We start from the raw sequence: 21,706 nt of genomic DNA on the forward strand, positions 1-21,706 counted from the left end.
CACATTGATAGATCATATATTTTCCTCATCATCTTCTGACTATACCACTGGAGTAATAGATTATTCCATTACTGACCACTATCCTCTGTTCTTCCTTCTAGGTGTCGCAAAACGTACGCAGTGTGACCAATATTCAAAAAAAATTACCGACGAATACGTTACTTCCTAATGCGAAATTTGAGCGCAGCAAATAAGCTGTTTCACCTTTTCGATAGATTGAGGCAAAGAAATCGAGCAACACATGTATGCGCTATCACAGAATTTTTTTGATATTTTTCACACGTATTCCTTTAACAAAGACTCCACTAACAGTTCTTGACAGTCATGAAGGAAGCTTTGTGGTCGGAGAAATAGGCTGATATATGTTCGACTTGGTACACCAATGCTTGATTCTCAAAGACGAGATCTATACAAGTGCCTCGCGAGGTTGTCACAGCCGTGGGACGCATTACGAGCGAGAGGAACGGGATGTTCTCCCGCATAAGTGTTAGGAAATTGCTGTTTGTCTTTATGTCAACATTAAAGTCCCCCACTACTAACATCGGTGTGGATCGATGGACGGTTAATGCGAGTTGCAGGAAGTGCACTGCCACCGCACAGGGCGAACGGCAGCGGCAATTTCGGCTCGGGCGGTGCACATATACAGATCCGCCGCCACCGATCTGGCTCTCTGATTGCCACCGCACAGGGGTTGCATTGGAGGAGGAGCGAAGAAAGGAATTAAGTTCGAGCCGGCGCTTTGACAACCGGAGACTCGCAGGAAGGATGCCAGGTAGGGGGGCGGCGTGTACACCCAGCGGCAAACGATCCGGGGGGCAGAAGCGCGCGCAGCAAGCGGACAACACGATAAAGGGAGGAGGGAAGAGATAGCAGCGACTGACTGATGCCGCTGACGCCGATAGTGAGTCAACCCCAGCTGCGGAGTTGGTTTCAGGGACAACGCCGCCGATGCCGACACAAACAATATGATACCCTCGCTTCCGCAGCGCTAAGAACCAGGTCTAGCCGTGGGAAGGTGGTCACGTATTCGTCGACGTGCCGGGGCCTACGTGAAATAACCGGCGCGTCGGCAACTGAAGAGCACCCTATCCGCCACACAAGAACAGGGGGGGGACCCTTTCCTCCTCTTTCTGCATGGCGGCGACGGTGTTCTATGCAGTCACGTTATCTTGACTCTCTAGCGGCGTCAGCGGCATCCAGCGGTATCAGTCGGTCGCTGCTAGCGCTGGGGGGATGAAAGGGGGGCGGAGCTGGTTACGAGGCCGACGACAACGCCGACGACGACGCGAAACCCAGGAACGGACGCCAAAGATCTGCGCTCTAAAAATTCTTTCAATGAAACGTTATTTATACAGAAGGTACAAGGCACTTGTTGGGAGAACGTTGGATTGTCCTGACAGGGCGTACTCGATATTTTTATCAACAATAACAAACTATATCGATGAGTGCACAACTCATGTGTCCTTTCAGCAAAGATTCTCGTCTCCCAGAAATCCATGGATTACAAATGCGTTGCTGCGCTCTATAACAAAAAAGAATAATCTTCACAAAAAGGTGAGACTGCAGCCGTTTACACAGCTTTGCGAACTAAATTTAAGAAATATAGCAATATCCTTTCTGGTATCCTTAAACGCGCAAAACGGGACTATTATGAAAGACGGATAATTCAGAACGGTATGAATACCAGGCGTAATTGGGAGCTTATTAAAGAATTTCTTAATATTACAGAGTCTAACACGGGCATTAAAAAGATAATTTACGACAACGAGGAATGAACAACCGAGGCTGACATATTAAATGCTTTTAGTGATCATTTTGCCACTTGCCAGAACACGCTATCGCCTAGTGTTTTACGCCATCTCCCACGTTGCCCTCAGTCATTATTTCTTCGACCGGTTTCTTCCGAAGAAGTTTTAAAGGTAATTTCTTCTCTTAATGTTACTGGACCTGGCCTAGATTCTATTCAGCCTTCTAGAATAAAACTGGTTGCGGCAGACATATCATTTGTTTTTGCTGATATCGTTAACAAAATTTTTAGCACAGGCATTTTTCCTGATTTGATGAAACAGGGTAAAGTAATCCCTGTGTTCAAAAAGGGTTGTCGTGAAAACATTAATAACTACCGCCCAATTTGCATTTTGCCGTTTTTTAGTAAGGCCATTGTAAAACTTATTTACACTCGTCTAATGCACTATCTCAATAAATTTAATCTTATTTCTCCATTCCAATTTGGTTTTAGGCAGAATTATTCGACGGAATCGGCATTAACTTCACGGATAACATTAAACGCTTTATTGACGAAGGGTTTGTTGCAGGAGCCATATTCATCGATCTAACAAAAGCCTTTGACACTCTAGATCATTCTATTCTTCTGTATAAGCTCGAATCTTTTGGTATTACTGGCCCACCTTTAAATCTTATTCGTAGCTACTTGTCTAACAGGCCTCAAGCAGTGTATCTTAATGCCAATTCTCTTCTACTAAAGTAATTAACTGCGGCGTTCCCCAAGGCTCTATACTAGGCCCATTGTTGTTCTTATTATTTATAAATGATCTACCAAATGTACTTACCAATTGTAACTGTTTGTTATGTGCTGATGACACCACCATCTACTCGTCACAGAAATCGCTTACCGCACTTCAAGACACACTTAACACCGATCTTAACAATGTGTATTCCTGGTGCACTGATAATAAACTTCAAATCAATCCTTTAAAAACAACCTTTGTACTATTCCATAATCCACAAACACCGATTTCTTCTCCAATAACTGTCTCGTTAAATACTTATGTTATACCGACATCTGATACTATTAAATTTCTGGGTAATACTCTCGACAAACACCTTAAATTCAATAGCCATGTCAACTCGCTTATAAAGAAGGTTTCATTTGGCATCCGCATAATCATTAAAACACGCGCATTCTTCAACGCTCATATTATTAGATCGTTGTATCATGCTTATATTCACAGTCATTTATCATACTGTTTATCCTCATGGGGTAATACATATGCCATTCATCTCAAACCACTTCAACGTCTTCAAAATCAGGCAATAAAATTAATGACCTTTAGCTCATTCCGGTGCCATTCTTTACCTATCTATCAACATCTTAACGTTTTACCCATTCAACAGCTGTTCTATCATAAGTTGTCACTCATTACATTTCGTCTCTTTCATCGTGAAATAACCTTAGACAGTCTTCCTTTTGATAACCTCATGAGCAAAAATAATACTAGGTTTGCAGAACGCAATAACCTTCTATTACCTAAAATCAGATCTAACTATGGTAAATTTACACTTCGTTTCCATGGTATTTCACTTTGGAATCGCATTCCTGTTAATGTTAAGTCATCTCTTTCATTGCAGTTTTTTAAACACAATATGAAAAGAATACTGTTAGCAGAAGCATCTTTTCAGTTGTCATAAAAACATTTTCATATTTATTACATTTTCTTTACATTACTTCTATTATTGTATCGTTGGGCTTCATATTTCTGTAAAACAATTTGTTTCGTAACATGCAGAAGAGCCAAATTTTTTTATATTACTATATAATCCTGCTTATGATTATTTATTGTGATATTACTGTATAACGCTGTTTTTACTGTATATCTAATTGTCTTCTATTAATTTGCACTTGTTCCCTACGAATTGTATTTTAACGCGTTTTTTTCTTTTCTTCTGTTTGTTTGTTCGCCCTCTACTTGCTGCTCTAACACTCTTATGCACCCACTAATGATAGGAGGTCCCCCTGGCAGTTTCTCACTCTGGGACCTCCTGATGCTGTATATAATATGTAAGCCCGTTTTTCGTACATGTCATAACAACAACAATAAACTTGATACTTGATACTCACGTACTCTTGAAATCTCTATCTGCTAGTGTATTTATTTTCACATGTTGAATGGTCCCACTGCAATACATATGTAATGTAGTGGGACTGTACCTAATGTAATGTAATGTAAGTAATGTAATGTAGCTTAATAAAGTCACAACTGATTTGACAATGTCGGACCTAAAAGTTTTATAATGACATGGCCAATACAACAGCCAAGACATCACTTCAACCATTTATTAGGATTGCCAAACTAATCTTACAGCACAGAAAAACAATCTAACCACCTGATGAGTTCATTAGCAAGTAATACTGGAAAGCACAGGTCTACTGGCCAAGGGTGTGGAGAAGTGATTTAACACTCAACCGACACATCCTAAGTGCTCAAACACTTCTAGCATATTGATGCAGGTTGATCAGACTTACTGCGATATTGGCTGGTTTAGAACGAAAATAATAGTATTGGATAGCCGTACAGCGGGGCGTAGAGGTAAAACATCCACCTCGTGTGCAAGAGGACTGTGGTTCCAATCCCGGTGCCACGTAATTTTCCCCCGGATTAAAAAAATCCGCGTGTTCATATAATTGCAAAAACAGGCGTGGAGTGTGGCCTCATCCCGATGACCATAACCTGTAAAGCACTCCCTCACCAGAGCACGATTGGCCACCCTGGTGCAGTATTTGGCCACAACCTCCTATATTGTCACGTGGTGGTGACGTTAGGAACACAGTAGCAATACTGTAATAGACAAAACTAATATTTATTGGGCGAACCTGTGCCCACAAAACAGGTTACACTTATAGCACAACGATAGCGGCGAACACGGTCGGCGATCGTCGAAAATCTGATCAGCGGGTCATGCGCGTCGGCTTTTATACAACAGTCGTCGAATGTTCCAGACTAATCGTTGGGACCCGCGTGCTTTCCATAAAGTTCTACATCATTCGCGTCAGGCGAATAAATCAGATAACACAAGGTTCGGCGCCAACAGACTGCGGATAGAAGCATCGATAACTTTCCAGAAACTTCGGATACATGCAAGCGCGTCCCGCGCTGTGCTATAAGATTTGTCAGGCGGCAAAACCTGGTCGCCCGATAAATATAAATACACGTGTCAATATCAACACAACAATCAAACCCCGGCCCTCAGCCCCCAGCAGCTCAAAGCAACTGACCACGGCGGCGGTGAGAGCTGCGACGCAGCAGAGGGTGCTAAGAATCCCTGGTTCCGGACAGGCCGTCATTGAAGTCTGAACCTGGCAACGTTTAACGCTAAAGCGTTATCTAGTGAAGCGAGTCTAGCAGTGCTATTGGAGGAATTAGAGGGCAGTAAATGGGATATAATAGGGCTCCGTGAAGTTACGAGGAAAAATGAAGCATATACAGTGCTAAAAAGCGGGCACGTCCTGTGCTACCGGTGCTTAGCAGAAAGACGAGCACTAGGAGTCGGATTCACGATTAATCAGGATATAGCTGGTAACGTACAGGAATTCTATAGCATTAACGAGAGGGTGGCAGGTGTTGTTGTGAAACTTAATAACAGGTACAAATTGAAGGTCGTACAGGTTTAATAACCTGTCATCCACATCCAATAAGTAGGCATCCTACATCCAGTCATGATGACCAGCAAGTTGAAAGCTTCTATGAAGACGTGGAATCGGCGATGGGTAAAGTCAAAACAAAATACGGTATACTGATGGGCGAATTCAATGCCAAGGTAGGCAAGAAGCAGGCTGGAGAAAAGTCAGTGGGAGAATATGGCATAGGCTCTAGAAATAGCAGGGGAGAGTTATTAGTAGAGTTTGCAGAACAGAATACTATGAGGATAATGAATACCTTCTTCCGCAAGCGGGATAGCCGAAAGTGGACGTGGAGGAGCCCGAACGGCGATACTAGAAATGAAATAGGCTTCATACTCTGCGCTAACCCTGGCATCATACAAGATGTGGACGTGCTCGGCAAAGTGCGCTGCAGTGACCACAGGATGGTAAGAACTCGAATTAGCCTAGACCTGAGGAGGGAACGGAAGAAACTAGTACATAAGAAGCCGATTAATGAGTTGGCGGTAAGAGGGAAAATAGAAGAATTCCAGATCAAGCTACAGAACAGGTATTCAGCTTTAACTCAGGAAGAGGACCTCAGCGTTGAAACAATGAGCGACAATCTTGTGGGCATCATTAAGGAGTGTACAATGGAAGTCGGTGGTAACTCCGTTAGACAGGATGCCAGTATGCTATCGCAGGAGACGAAAGATCTCATAAAGAAACGCCAATGTATGAAAGCCTTTAACGCTACAGCTAGAATAGAACTGGCAGAAGTTTCTAAGTTAATGAACTAGCGTAAGACAGCTGACATAAGGAAGTATAATATGGATAGAATTGAACATGCTCTTTGGAACGGAGGAGGCCTAAAAACAGTGAAGAAGAAACTGGGAATCGGCAAGAATCAGATGTATGCGTTAAGAGACAAAGCCGGCAATATCATTACTAATATGGATGAGATAGTTCAAGAGGCTGAGGAGTTCTATAGAGATTTATACAGTACCAGTGGCACCCACGACGATAATGGAAGGGAAAATAGTATAGAGGAATTCGAAGTCCCAAAGGTAACGCCGGAAGAAGTAAAGAAAGCCTTGGGAGATATGCAAAGGGGGAAGGCAGCTGGGGAGGATCAGGTAACAGCAGATTTGTTGAAGGATGGTGGACAGATTGTTCTAGAGAAACTGGCCACCCTGTATACGCAATGCCTCATGACCTCGAGCGTACCGGAATCTTGGAAAAACGCTAACGTAATCTTCATTCATAAGAAAGAAGACGCCAAAGACTTGAAAAATTATAGACCGATCAGCTTACTGTCCGTTGCCTACAAACTATTTACTAAGGTAATCGCAAATAGAATCAGGAACGGAACACCTTACACTTCTGTCAAGCAAAGGACCAGGCAGGATTCCGTAAAGGTTACTCAACAATAGATCATATTCACACTATCAATCAGGTAATAGAGAAATGTGCCGAATATAACCAACCCTTATATATAGCTTTCATTAATTACGAGAAAGCGTTTGATTCTGTCGAAACTTCAGCAGTCATGGAGGCATTACGGAATCAGGGTGTAGACGAGCCGTATGTAAAAATACTGAGAGATATCTATAGCGGCTCCACAGCCACCATAGTACTCCATAAAGCAAGCAACAAAATCCCAATAAAGAAAGGCGTCAGGCAGGGAGATACGATCTCCCCAATGCTATTCACAGCGTGTTTGCAGGAGGTATTCAGAGACCTGGATTGGGAAGAATTGGGGATAAAAGTTAATGGAGAGTACCTTAGTAACTTGCGATTCGCTGATGATATTGCCTTGCTTAGTAACTCAAGGGACCAATTGCAATGCATGCTCACTGACCTGGAGAGGCAAAGCAGAAGAGTGGGTCTAAAAATTAATCTGCAGAAAACTAAAGTAATGTTTAACAGTCTCGGAAGACAACAGCAATTTACAATAGGCAGCGAGGCACTGGAAGTCGTAAGGGAATACACCTACTTGGGGCAGGTAGTGACGGCGGATCCGGATCATGAGACGGAAATAATTAGGAGAATAAGAATGGGCTGGGTTGCGTTTGGCAGGCATTCTCAGATCATGAACAGCAGGTTGTCATTATCCCTCAAGAGAAAAGTATATAACAGCTGTGTCTTACCAGTACTCACCTATGGGGCAGAAACCTGGAGGCTTACGAAAAGAGTTCTACTCAAATTGAGGACGACGCAACGAGCTATGGAAAGAAGAATGATAGGTGTAACGTTAAGGGATAAGAAAAGAGCAGATTGGGTCAGGGAACAAACGCGAGTTAATGACATCTTAGTTGAAATCAAGAAAAAGAAATGGGCATGGGCAGGACATGTAATGAGGAGGGAAGGTAACCGATGGTCATTAAGGGTTACGGACTGGATTCCAAGGGAAGGGAAGCGTAGCAGGGTGCGGCAGAAAGTTAGGTCGGCGGATGAGATTAAGAAGTTTGCAGGGACGGCGTGGCCACTATTAGTACATGACCGGGGTTGTTGGAGAAATATGGGAGAGGCCTTTGCCCTGCAGTGGGCGTAACCAGGCCGATGATGATGATGATGATGATGATGATGATGATGATGATGACTGTGTTGAGAGCTGGCGTCCACGCCTTCAAGTTCTGGCACATCATCTTTCCACTTGTGAAGGCAGTCCTGTGTTAAATTTTCTTCTCACATGTGATGACAGTGATTGGGCGCATCTGCTTCATTATTCTTCTTCTAGAGCTTGGTTTCTCATATTTACTGGATAGGGCTGTTTGTGTCTTGTTTTCCTCAAGCAGAGCACAAGACTTAGCAATGGGTAGCCCAAATATAGATTTGCGAAAACCGAAACGAATTCAGCATTAATAAACTAAAGGGTTGTTTTGGTGGAGACCAGTCGGCAAGTCCATATATGAAAGAGAAGGCAGGCACCGCATGAAGCAAGATTTCTGCGCATATTTCACCAGCTACTGCATCATTGTTTTCCATTATTAGTGAAACTGCAATATTCTTTATACAAGAACTTGTCCAATATTGTGTTTTGCAGTAGGATGTTAGCAGTGCTATTAAGGCACTTGAATACTCGTAAATAGTACTAGAGAGAAAATTTAAAGTAATAACGCAGTGGCTTTTCGTGCGTAGTCTATGAATACACCTGGTGCTCTTATGGTCATTTTTGGCCTATCTGCTAAACCATTCAAAACAAGGAAAGCTTATACAAAATTATTATGCAAAGTCAGACCACAACTAAACCAGAGTTATCCTTGATAAGCAAAGTATATTTATTTGGTGACATTTCCTGTGGCCTTCTTATTGGGCTTTCTTTCCTTCCTTTTCAGCTGTGCTGGTTCGTTAAGTGGCGAGAGGGTTTGTGAGTTTTAAACATTGAACGACTTAGCGAAACCTTTTTTGTGTTGTTGTTTCTTGGTTTCAGACTCTGCTTGCATTTTAAGGCATGTTTCCGGTGTTTTTTTTTTCCTTTTTTTATGGGTAGGGCATGGTAACATTTTCTACACCACGTCAAGCATGTTGTGCCATAGTGTTCTTGGATGGAGCCTTGCCCTTTCATTCTGTGCAATATGATGTTTTTTTGTGTCCAAGGCTGTTTCACATTTGGGAGTGATTGTAGCATTTTCCTAAGCTTTGACTCTGTCACCCAAGCTTGAAATATCGCTACCCACTGCTGGTGGCATGACACATGTGACATATTTTTTCAGTGAAAGGAAGTCTGTCACTTATCCTGTGCACTGGTTGTCTTTCTCTTTTTTGATTAGGGCTGGTTGCCTATATTTGCTCCATTGTTGCATTTCAGAAAAGGAATGGCTGTCATAATTGACATCATTTAACCGTATTGCATAAAATGTGGGTTATGTGTACTTGCAATAAATGGCAACAATAAATATAATAAATATAAGATAATTATTCAAGAAAAGTGCGTTTGCATGGTGGTGCAACTATGAATTGTGGCTATAAGCTTGTAGCACTGCTTGTGCAGAATATAGTTCATCTGTACTACTTTCAAATGTCATTGTTTTTATCTGCATTTGTATATCTCCAGTTCCTGTGAACAACACACATCGGGTGAAACAGTGGCGTGCACCTGCAGTTGGGCTCAACGAATAGCCAAATTTCTGCCTGTTTGACGTCATTAGCCTATTAGTAAAGGTAGTTGTTTCTATAGTAGCCTGTTTGCTCAGTGTAGAAGCCGCTGCGGGGTGTAAAAATATCGTACACATCTTCAGCTTTGCTGGGGACACAGCATCTGGCACATAGTTTGTCACAGGCCATGTCTTCTGGGCAAATTGAGTTTACTCACTAGGAGAGGGAGAGCCAAGTTTGTTGGATATGAAGTGAACCACCAGTACACCCAGCGCCCTTCTTCATTTTGTGTGAAATATGTGGTTTTAGCGACCCTTGCTTTATACACTTCTTGTCCGGCAGCAGTCTTTTGCTTTTGAAACACTCAGGATAGCTTTCAGCAAGCTGGACAGAAATATTACTGAGAACCCGAAGCTGTCAATTGTCGCACTTATCATGCGAACCTTCATACCATATGATCAGGGCGTAAACGAATGAGCGTGTACCTCAAGGCCTTGTGTAGCACATGCCATGAGTTTGGAGCAACATGATGTATAGTACTTTTTTGATCGCATGCTATAGGTTCAGCAGGTGTAACCATGGTTCAAGTGCAGCGCAAGGTCAAGATAACAGATATCTATGAGCAGCACCTTGGTAAAGGAGACGCTGGGAAAACTAGTGGGAAGCCTGTAGAACATCTGGTTGACCCAGTTGCTGGATTCATCACGCAGAATGTGAAAAAGAGAAGGAAGTCATCTACAAATCAGAAGGTTCTTACATATAGACGCTGTGCTAAAGTTTTCAGGCAGGCCTCTGTCATAACATGCCAACAAGTCTTAGCGCGCAGACTATGCACGACCAACTACATATGCCTTCTGTTCGTGCAAAGAACAGCTCATTGTAACTGGCGAGGATGGAGTGGGAAAAAAACAGCTCCATTAATCTGGTTGAATTGATATAAACAGTGATTTGTAAGTATGCATCGCCATACTCCCCATCGCCTTCTTGGGTGACATCAGCAAGGACCAGCTTGAGGCAAAGGGGTAATAGACGTCTTTACAAGCTAAACATGCATGCATGCATGCATGGAGAGCACATTGCGCCCAAAATGTAGGCACTTCACAGGGGCACTGAAGAAGTAACAGAGTATTGACACTGGGCAAAGGCAAGCTTCTCTGCTACTGAAAGTGAGAGAGGCACAAAGGAGAGATGCCTCGACCTGCACCACTAGTGTATCTACTAAACACCCAGCACTGTTGCCATGTGTCGACCTCTGAAACAATCCCTCTCAAGGAAAATAATTTTTGTGTATCCGTAATGAAGGCAGCGGCGGCACAGAATTGCAGCAGTGGAGTAGAACTAGAGCATCCGCTTCGCGTGCAAGAGGACCGTGGTTCGAATACCGGTGCCGCACAATTTTCTACTGGATTAAAAAAAATCCGCGTGTTGATAAAATTGCATAAACAGGCCTGGAGTACGGCCTGATCCCAGTGACCAGAACCGGTAATGCACTCACTTATCACAGCAGGATTGGCCACCCTGGTGCACTACTTGGCCACAACCTCCTATGTGAATACAACAATCATACCCTGGCCATCCATCCCCAGCAGCTGCGAAGCAACTGACCACGGCAGCGGTCAGACCAGTGACGCAGCAGAGGGTGCTAAAAATCCCTGGTTCCGTACAGGCAGCCATTGGAATCTGAACCTGGCAACGTTTAACGCTAGAACGTTATCTATTGAGGCGAGTCTAGCAGTGCTATTGGAGGAATTAGAGGGAACTATATGGGATATAATAGTCCTCAGTGAAGGTAGGAGGACAAGAGAAGCTTACACAGTGCTAAAACGCGGGCACGTCCTGTGCTACCAGGCTTAGCGGAGAGAAGAGAAGTAGGACTCGGATTCCTGATTAATAAGGATATAGCTGGTAACATAGAGGGATTTTACAGCATTAACGAGAGGGTGGCAGGTCTTGTTGTGAAACTTAATAAGAGGTACGAATGGAAGGTCGTACAGGTCTAGACTCCTACATCCAGTCATGATGACCAGGAAGTCGAAAGCTTCAATGAACACTCGGGATCGGCGATGTGTAAAGTCAAAACAACATACACTGTACTGATGGGCTATTTCAATGCCACGGTAGGCACGAAGCAGGACGGAGAAAAATCAGTGGGGGAATATGACATAGGCTCTTGGAATAGCAGGGCAGAGTTATTACTAGAGCTCTCAAAACAGAATAATATTCAAATAATAAATACCTTCTTCCACAAACGGGATAGCCGAACGTGGACGTGGATGAGCTCGAATGGCGAGACTATAAATGAAATAGACCTTATACTCTGTACTAACCCTGGCATCTTACAAGATGTGGACATGCTCGGCAAGGTGTGCTGCAGTGACCATAAAATGGTAAGAACTCGAATTAGCCTCGACTTCAGGAGGGAACGGAAGAAAGTTCTGCATAGGAAGCCGTCAATAAATTAGCGGTAAGAGGGAAATTAGAGGAATTCCGGATCAAGCTACAGAACAGGTATTCGGCTATAACTCAGGAAGATTACCTTAATGTTGACGATAGGAACGACAATCTTATGCACATCATTTTGGAGTGTGCAGTAGAAGTCGGTGGTAACTCCTTTAGACTCCTTGTCAACTCCTGACTCCTGTCAACTCCTTTGTCAGTAAGCTAACGCAGGAGACGAAAGATCTGATCAAGAAACGTCAATGTTTAAAGACTTCTAACCCTACAGCTAGAATAGAACTCGCAGAACTTTTCATGTTAATTAACAAGCGTAAGACAGCTGACATAAGCACGTATAATATGGATAGAATGGAAGACGCTCTCAGGAACGGCGGATGCCTAAAAGCAGTGAAGCAGAAACTAGTAATAGGCAAGAATCTGATGTATGCGTTAAGAGACAATGCCGGCAATATCAGCCCAGGAATATATCATACCTGTGTATGTTTTTTAGATTTTCCACATGATTCCCTTAAAAATACATTACTCATGCCGCCAACATATTGTAACGTAGGTTTGAGACGGAGTGTTGCAAAAGAGGCGTTTCTCTTTAGTTGCGAGACAGAAGAAGAGCGCGCAGCTTACGCACTTCATCGTCTTTCACGGCGCCGACCTTTGCCCGCACCGTTCTGCTGTGCGGCAGCCTCAAATCTTTGTGTCAATGGCCCCCATGCGAAAAGCGACCGTCTCGGTCGCGTCACAAAGTTCTTTCAGCGACATAGGAAATGGAGCTCGTCAGGTGCATCTCGACGTTCACGTACGCGCATAGTATGGTTTCATGCGCACTACATGAACAAGTTCAGCGCGAGGACGACGACGGAGCGAACCGGGGTCAGAACTGCGGCGGACGACTTCGTAGGCCATGTCAATGAGGCGGTGCGTAACCTTGTAGGGACCAAAATTCCGGGGAATCAACTTTTCCGAGAGTCCACGGTGACGGACCGGCGTCCAGACCCACACGCAGACGCCGGTATTGTAATGGTCGTCGCGTCGACCCTGGTTGTATCGAAGGCTGTCGGTACGCTGTTGGCTCCGGATACGATGCCGAACAAGCTGGCGTGCCTCTTCGGCTCTTTGTAAAAACTCTTCCGCGTGTTCGCTCGTCCGGCTATTAGCAGCCAGAGGTAGCATGGCGTCAAGTGTTGACGTGACGTGGCGCCCGCATACAAGTTGGAACGGCGTAAACTGTGTAGTCGCCCGTACAGCAGCGTTGCACGCGAAGGTTACATAGGGTAAAATCTCATCCCACGTCTTGTGCTCTACGTCGATATACATGGAGAGCATATCAGCCCGGAGTTCTGTTCAGACGTTCAGTTAATCCATTGGTTTGAGGGTGATACGCAGTGCTCTTGCGGTGAGAGCAATGCGTCAGCTCGAGAACGTCCTCCATAAGTTAGGCTGTAAATACTGCAGCGCAGTGGGTGATGAGAACAAATGGTGAACCATGTCGTACGACGATGTGACGTACAAAGAACTTTGCCACTTCATACGAGTTTGCTTGCGGAATAGCTTCGGTTTCGGCATACCGGGTTAAGTAGTCGGTAGCGACGATTATCCATTTGTTGCGTGAAGAGGTCATTGGGAATGGCCCAAGTGGCTCCATTCTTATTTGTTGTAACGGTGCTTGAGGAGGGTCCACAGGGTGAAGAAAGCCAGCTGCTTTAACTGGTGGTTTCTTGCGGCGCCGATAATCACGGCCCGTCTTGACGTACCGTTGTACAGAAGAATAAAGTCGGGGCCAGTAATACTTCTGTCGCATCCTTGCTAATGTTTTGCGAATCCCAGGAGTCCCACCGGGCTCATTATGGCACGCTTGCAAAATGTCTTGGCGCAGTGCCGATGGCACGACGAGGTGCGTATTTGGACCGCTTCCGCAGTTTTTCCGGTAAAGGACGTTGTTGTGCAAGTAGTATGATGATAACCACGCACGAGCGAGCGGGGTAAAACACCTTCAACTACTTGAAAGTGCTCGATCAGCGGCAGCGGCTCAAGGTCAACGCACTGGTGCTCAGCCATTTTTATGGCGTGGATAACGCCGACAAATGGCAAGTCATGGTCAGAGTCCGATGACGTCGTAGGGAGTGCTGCGCGTGACAGTCAGCGTCACTGTGCTTCCTTCCAGTTCGGTAGACAACTGTAATGTCGCACTTTTGTAGTTGCAGACTCCAACGTGCTAGTCTGCCTGAAGGATCGTTGAGGTTGGCAAGCCAGCACAGCTCGTGGTTTGGTCACTGACTGCCTTAAAGGGTCTTTTGTACAGGTAACGTCGGAATTGAGTAATTGCCCACACAACCGCTTAGCATTCTTTTTCAGTGTCTGAGTAGTTTTTCTCAGCCTTGTTGAGACTGCGGCTTCCATAAGCAATGGTGCTATCCGCACCAGCTTGCCACTGCACTAGAACTGTGCCGAGACCAGAATTGCTGGCGTCAGTATGAATTTCAGTATCAGCGTCTTCGCCGAAATAATCAAGTATTGGGGCCTCTTGCAAACGCTTCCGCAATTCATTGAACGACTGCTGCTGCTCGTCCGCCCAAATGAAAGGCACATCTTCGCATGTAAGGCATGTCAGAGGCCCAGCAATCCTCGAGAATTCCTCGACGAAGCGCCAATAATAGGCGCATAAACCAAGGAAGCGTTGGACAGCCTTCTTGTCTGTGGGTGGTGAAAACTCGGCGACGGCAGCTAACTTGTCGGGGTCTGGTCGGATGCCTTCAGAACCAACGACATGGGCAAAAAATTTGAGCTCTTGGAACCCGAAGTAGCATTTTCAGACTTGATGGTGAGGCCGGGAGTATGGGTCGAAGCGAGGACACTCTCGAGCCGTGCGAGATGTTCGTCAAACGTGCTCCAGAACACGATGACGTCGTCCAAGTATACGAGGCAGGTTTGCCATTTGAGTTCAGCAAGTACGGTATCCATCATCCGCTGAAATGCGGCAGGTGCGGAACAGAGACCAAAGGGGAGAACTTTGAACTCATAAAGCCCGTCAGGTGTCACAAATGCTGTTTTTTCACGATCCAGTGCATCGTTGATGCGTGGCAATAGATAAACATCGCGCTTAGTGAAACGGTAGAGCTTTCTGTAATCTACACAGAAGCGTAGTGTGTTGTCTTTCTTTCTGATTAACACTACAGGGGAGGCGCGCCGGCTGGTGGACGGCTGGGTCACGTCATCTTGGAGCATCTCTTTCACCTGATGCTTGATCGCTTCCCTTCCCACTGGAGACAATCTGTAGCAATGCTGACGGACAGGACATGCGGACTCGTCCGTAATGATGCGGTGTTTTTTGATGCACGTGCACCGCCCTTTGGATTACGTTGAAAAACAGTGCGCAAATTCATTCCCGAGACTCAGTAGACGATCTTTCTTGTAGTCTGGCAGAGCGGCGTTAACGTGAATGACGTTCTTTTAGGCTGGATAACCCAGATTGCAGAGACGATGCGGTTTCAAATGTGGCAATATCAGTTACATCGGTGATTTCGCGAAGGAAGGCGATTGTCATTCCTCGCGGTACACGCCGATATTCATTGCTAAAGTTTGTTAGCAAAACAACTGAACATTTGTTTCGCAGCCGAAGAAGCCCTCTGGCTATACAAATGTGACGCTCAAGAAGCAGGGGAATGTTCGCCTCAGCAATTCCTTCGGCGTCGTCCGCCATGTCGAATCGGACAAGCGTAAGCACGCTGCTCTTGGGTGGCAACGTGACGTGATTGTCAGCTACGCGAAGCATGACGTCATGGTCGTTGTCATTACTGTTCGCTACGGCTTGCGTAGTAGCGAAGCTCACTCTAGACTCTTGCAGATTGATGATGGCACCGTTCGCCTAAAGGGAATTCATGCCGAGTATAAGTTCCTTTGAACACTCAGGAAGAATGACGAGGTCGCCGATGTACGTGAAGCCCAGAATTTGACTCGCGCCGTGCACCGGCCCATTGTAGTTATGAGATGCCCTCCTGCAATACGAATCTGAGTTCCAGTCCAATGCGTCGAAACTTTATTCAGTATACGCGCGAGATTCTGGCTCATAACAGATGTGTCCGCACCCGTGTCGATTAACGCCGTGGCTTCGTGGTCATCTATGGTAACTGGTATGTCGCAGGATACTGACACGGAATTACGCTGCTTTCTCTGCGTCTCAATTACGTCATATCGCGGTCGTCGCAGTGGAGGATCTTCTGCGTTCGCCACGTCAGCGACCTCACCTCCGCAGGTCGCTGCACTCAGTTTTCCTGGGAGGCAGGGCTAATTGAGGGACGCCTCGTTGCTCTCGGCGTGAAGATGGGGCTGAAAGACCTGTTTCGGGTGGAGGACGGTGACCGGGGTTCACAGAATCGTGGGGCAAACGAGTTCCTGGCATCCGCGAGGTATGCTTCAATCTCCAGGGCCCGGAGAGTGCCCGCCACGCGTTCTCCACCATCGGCATGCCAGTTTGAGCCTGGTGACACTCGGCCCTGCATCCCTCGACGAAATCCTGGCAAGGGAGGACCTGAAACTTCGTGCCACTCGTATGCTGGGCCAGTGGCTCAGTCAACGGGCCACCACCATCTCCCTGTGGATCTCGCCCTGCCTACTACCGCTTCAAAGCCTCTCCAGGACTCCAGGACGGCCCCACAGTACAGGAGCCCCATGCTTCGGTACCTCTCCCCCCCTCTGACGACGAGAACATGGATATGTCCAGCTCCCGGAAACGCGTCCGCGAGACGGAGAGCGAGGACAAGAAGCCAAACGGGCGACACAAGCAGTCGTCGAGCTCTCCCCCCAGCCCGGAGCAGCACACGGCAGCCAGCTGCCACGTGCAGCAACCGGACCACGGCAGCGCCATTTCCCCACACTCGGGCGAAATAGCCGCCACCTCCTCTACGCCTGCCGCCCTAGACGGAGGCCCTCCAAAAAGGGCGAGCGCCACCTCTCGACATCCCGCCGAGTTCACAGCCGCCTCCTCCGCGCCCCCTCCGAGCCAGGGCGCGCCCGGCATCATCCTCGGCGCGCCGTCTGCTACTGATGGCGACGCGACCCCTGCAGCATCTGCTAGCGAACCAGCTACAAACGAAAGCGCTGCCGACGCGATGGAACTGACGGACGCAACAGTCGCTGTTTCGGCACATCAGGGCCCTGATCACACCGCGGCACGCTTTCTGAAGGACGCATCATGCCAGCCTGCTTCGCAGGGAAACCAAATGGGAAGAAGAAGCAGAAGAAGAGGAAGGAGCCTGCCCATGCTTCCCGTCCGTCTCCTGCGGCAACGGACGACTCGCGGCACCCACCCGCTACCCAGGTCACCCCCAGCGTGCCTACAGCCGCAGTACAGAGAGCGACACCATCCGCCAGCGAGTCCACCACGTACGACTTCACGCTGGTGCAGTCAAAGAGGGGCGGCGGCGTGCATGAGCCCTGGAGACTGCTGCACTCCCAGTTGACCCTGCGGTCGTCGGTAGGGTGCTCTTCCGTCCCTCGGCACCCGGTGGAGCCTTCCGAGGAGCACCGCGCCTCTCACATCGTGGCCGCCGATACTACCACCCGGGAGTGCCTGGAGGAGCTGCTGGCAGTCACTGAGCTGCACGGAATCCCAGTGACTGCCCGACTGCCAGCCGAGCGCGGAAAGAGCAGCGGTTTCCTGCACGGGGTGGTTAGGTTACCCGCGAACACAGACCTGCTGGGAGCCTTCGAGTCGAGCGTTGCCGCGCTGTCGGCAACGAGGGAGGAGAGCACCATCACCATCCGATACGCGGGACCGGTCCCCCTGAACACGTGCGCCGTTTCAAGCTCGGGTTCAGGGTGAGGCCTGCCAGGCCCCGTCCAGTGCAATGTCGGCAGTGCTGCCGCTTCGGGCACGTGCTGGAGTCTTGCAGATGGCCGACCGACTGCCTCTCCTACGGCAAGAGCTACGCGGAGGGCGCCTCCTGCCAGAAAGTCCGTTACAGGAACTGCGGGGGCCCCCATAGGGCCGACACTCCCGCCTGCCCCAAATGGCAGGATAACCGGTAGGAGGCCGCCATCATGGCTTCCTCCATCTCGGCATTGTCAAGGCGTGCTGTCAGGGCAGCAGTCCGGGAGGAAAATCAGCCGCAGCAGCCCTCGTCATCTCCGGCACGGTCCTATGCGAGCATGCTGAAGAGCCCCAGCCATGCACCCAGGCATCCAGGACCAGCCCCTCATGCCTCTCAACGCCAGCAGACACGGGATATTGCTGCTCCACCCACCCAAACTACTATGGATCAGCTGGTAGAAAACCTGCTGCTCACCATGCATGCAGTCAGCACCATGCTGCCAACTGACCATCCGCCCCGGGCCATCTGCCTGCAGGCAGTGGCATTTCAACAGTGACACAATCACCATGGCTAGTCGCACAGTAAAACGTCGGCCGCACATCCGGCAATGGAACGTGCGCTCGCTGCGCCGTCAACACGCCGAACTGTCTGAACACCTACTCCTGCACGAGTACGACGTGCTGGCGTTGCAAGAGACATACACGCGCGACGGGGAGTGCAACCTTCCGGATTTCGTTGGATACCACAGTGCGACCACCTGCGAGTTACGGACTTGCGCCAACGTGCCGTGCTGTGATCCGCTCCATCCAGCCGGTCGCTCCCACCCGTCTATTTACGTCCGTGCGCACCTTGCCCAAGCCGTCGTTTGTGTGGCCGACATCGTTCCTACCTCTTTAGAGTGCCTGGCTGTTAATGTGTGCGTTGGGGGGCCGGCACTTGTGTCGCCAGCGTGTACGTGCAAACCGTACGTCATTGGGAAACGACCTTCATCGAGAGCCTCACCGCGCGCATCGGTGGTGACTGTGTCATGTACGGTGATTTTAACTCTCACCACACGGCGTGGGGCAGCACCCACAGTGAGCCGAATGGCAATTCCATCCATGCTTCGGGCCTGCTAATCATCAACACCGGAACTCCCACTTTTGTGCGTCGGAGGGTACACGGGAGTGCGATAGATTTGTCGCTCGTGAGTGAGCGATGCCACTACGAGTGGGTTCGCAGCCCTGTGGCGCAGTTGTCGGATCACTATCCGATCTCCCTCGACCCGCTCGGCCGGAACCGCACGACGTCGTGTACGTATCCCGTCACGGACTGGTCCCAGTTTCGGTCCCTCTGTGCCATACCCCCTCCGGCAAGTACAAACTTTCTTACACATCTTACGAGGCGTTTGGATGCCACTACGAAATCGTGCTCGGTGCCTGCTGGAACGCCGGTCCCCGATATCAAGCTACTCAATCTGCGCGCTGTCCGACGTCGCGCCGAACGCCGTGCCATCAAGAGCGACAAGGTGGAGCATTGGACTTTATACAACCGCCTTGATGCTGCGTGCCGCCGTCACGCCACGCAGCGCTGCAACCAGAGCTGGCAAAGTCTCTGCGTGCCGTTGGAGGACACTCGCGACAAGTCGCGCCCATGGCGCGTTCTCACTTCCGTCCTCTGTCCCAGGATCACTCGCCATCCTGCACTCTCTATCGCGGTGGCTACAGGCTTGAGCACAGAGCAACTGGCCGAGCTCTTCGCCGATGCCTTCACTCCACCGCCACAGTCTGTGCGCCCCGTCGGTGTACCCTGCGAAATACCGCCGCACAACAAGGCTGAACTCCTCGCTCCCCTGCACTACTTTCCTACGAGTGCAATCTTGGAGCACGTTGAGGTGCTTTGCTCGACAGAGTTTACCCTCAGTGAGTTGCACATTGTTTTGAACACGCGTAAACGACGCTCAGCGCTAGCTGGTGCCGACGGACTAACACATCAGGTCCTCAGGAACGTCAATGCAGCGCAGCTCCCTTCCCTACTCGAGGCCTTCAACGGCGTCTGGCGCAGTGGCATTATTCCTGCTGATTCGAAAGAGGCGATCGTCGCGTCCCTATTCTCAAGCGCGGCAAAGCTGCCACGAGCGTCAGCTCCTATCGTCCAGTGTCGCTTACTTCGGCAACTGGCAAAACTATGGAGGCCATGGCCTTGCTCCGCCTTGAGTGGATTGCCTCTGCCCTCGACGCTTTTGTGAACACAGTGGTCTCCGGCGACTACGTTCAGCAGCTGACTCTCTCGCGGACGTCGTAGCTAAGCTCGAGCACGCAGCAAGTCGCCAAGAAGCCGGCTATCTCGTACTGCTCGATGTGCAACGCGCATTTGATGGTCTTCCTCACACTACCACCATTCAAGCCCTTCGTGAGCTGCGTGTCACCGGCCGCCTCTTTGACTACATCGCGGCCTTCCTCAGTGACCGTACCCTCAGAGTGCGAGTTGGCGACACGCTCAGTGCCCCTCGCAGCGTGACCTCCGGGTTTCCCCAGGGCAGCGTGATCAGCCCATTTCATTTTAACTTGGCTCTGGCAATACTACCTCACTACATCCCCAAGATTACAGCCCACGAAGTCCGCGTGGCGATCTACGCCGATGACATTGCACTGTTCGCGTGCGGGCCTACGGACCTCGGCTTCCAAGTGCAAGAATCCCTGCAGTCGGCGATCAACGCCGTCGATGAATATCTCGCCAGCAAAAGGCTCCAGCTCTAGGCGTCAAAAACTGAGGCGTTGTTAGTACACCCCAATGCTCATGCGCGCTTCGAAATGCCTTGTCTCACGCTGCGCGGAATCCCCCTCCCGTGGCAGAGAAAAATGCGCTATCTCGGGCTTGACATCGACTGCCGGCTCAACTTTAGCGCCGCTGTCTCCCAGCTCTGCAACAATTCTAAGAAGGTGGCTGGCGCCGCACGCTCCCTGCTCGCCCGTGGTCGTGGTTGTACACCGCAACTTGCGCTTACAATTTACAACTCGGTCGCAACAACGCGAGCACTCTATGCGCTTCCCCTCACTAATGCAAGAGCCACCACCTGGAACGCCATCGACATGGAGCACCGCACCGTAATCCGCCAACTCTACGGGCTTCCTCGCAGTTCGCAAGTGGGAGCCACTCTCACCAAGCGGGAGGCTGGCCGCCCTCACTACTCGCGCGGAAGCAAGCGCTGCACCACATCGAGCGCCTCCAGCGTTCGCCACAGGGCCAGCACATCGTGTACCGCCTCCACACCCTCGAAGGCTCGGGCATGGTCCAGCGTGCCACCGAGTTCAGCGTACTCATCTGCCGCAACTTCTCCGTCTACCGCTCTCGCCACACGGCTCCGCGCTACTCGACGTCACCACCACTGCGCCAGCTGTCAAGTCAAAACGCCGAACAGCCGTATGTGCCATGCAGCAGGAGGCGGCTGCACTTCTCTACGAGCGCCTAGGGCACTAGCTGCTCTTTTACACCAACGGCTCTGTGTCGAGTGATGGCTCCGGTGCTGCGTGCACGGCGCCGGACATTTCCGCTACGCGACAATGCCGCCTTCGGTACGCTCACTCCGATCGCTTCCCCATCGCCCCCTCCGTCACCCCTTTCGACGTGGCCAAGACGACGATCCTGCGCACGCTCCGCGCGCAGCATCCGGACCCGCGCGTTGCGGCAGGTACGCCCCCTCGCCTCTTCCCCCGCGCCGGACTCTCCCGCGAGGACCGTTCGTTCCTCCTTCGCCTGCGTGTCGGCTGCTACATGATGGCCGCCAGACTACATAGGCTGCAGGGAAAGGGCAGCCCCGTGCGCAGCAACTGTGCCGATGTCGAGACGTTCGGGCACCTCTTACTTCACTGTCCTGCTTTCAGTGTGGAGCGCACGGACTTGTGTTCTTCGTATCGGCGTTTGGGACTGCCCTGCGACACGACCATCGCGCTGCTTTTTCCTGTTGCCCACTGGTCTATCGTCAAGAGTG

The 21,706-nt window shown here is 49.2% G+C and overlaps 1 protein-coding gene across 5 annotated transcripts in view; it reads right to left on the bottom strand.

The window, feature by feature from the left end:
- LOC135912448 (monocarboxylate transporter 13-like) overlaps positions 1-21,706 on the bottom strand; it is a 610,659-nt gene that overhangs the window by 485,853 nt on the left and 103,100 nt on the right. The window lies entirely within an intron of this gene.

Source organism: Dermacentor albipictus, chromosome 1 (genome assembly GCF_038994185.2).
Source record: "Dermacentor albipictus isolate Rhodes 1998 colony chromosome 1, USDA_Dalb.pri_finalv2, whole genome shotgun sequence".
NCBI classification, from domain to species: Eukaryota; Metazoa; Arthropoda; class Arachnida; order Ixodida; family Ixodidae; genus Dermacentor; species Dermacentor albipictus.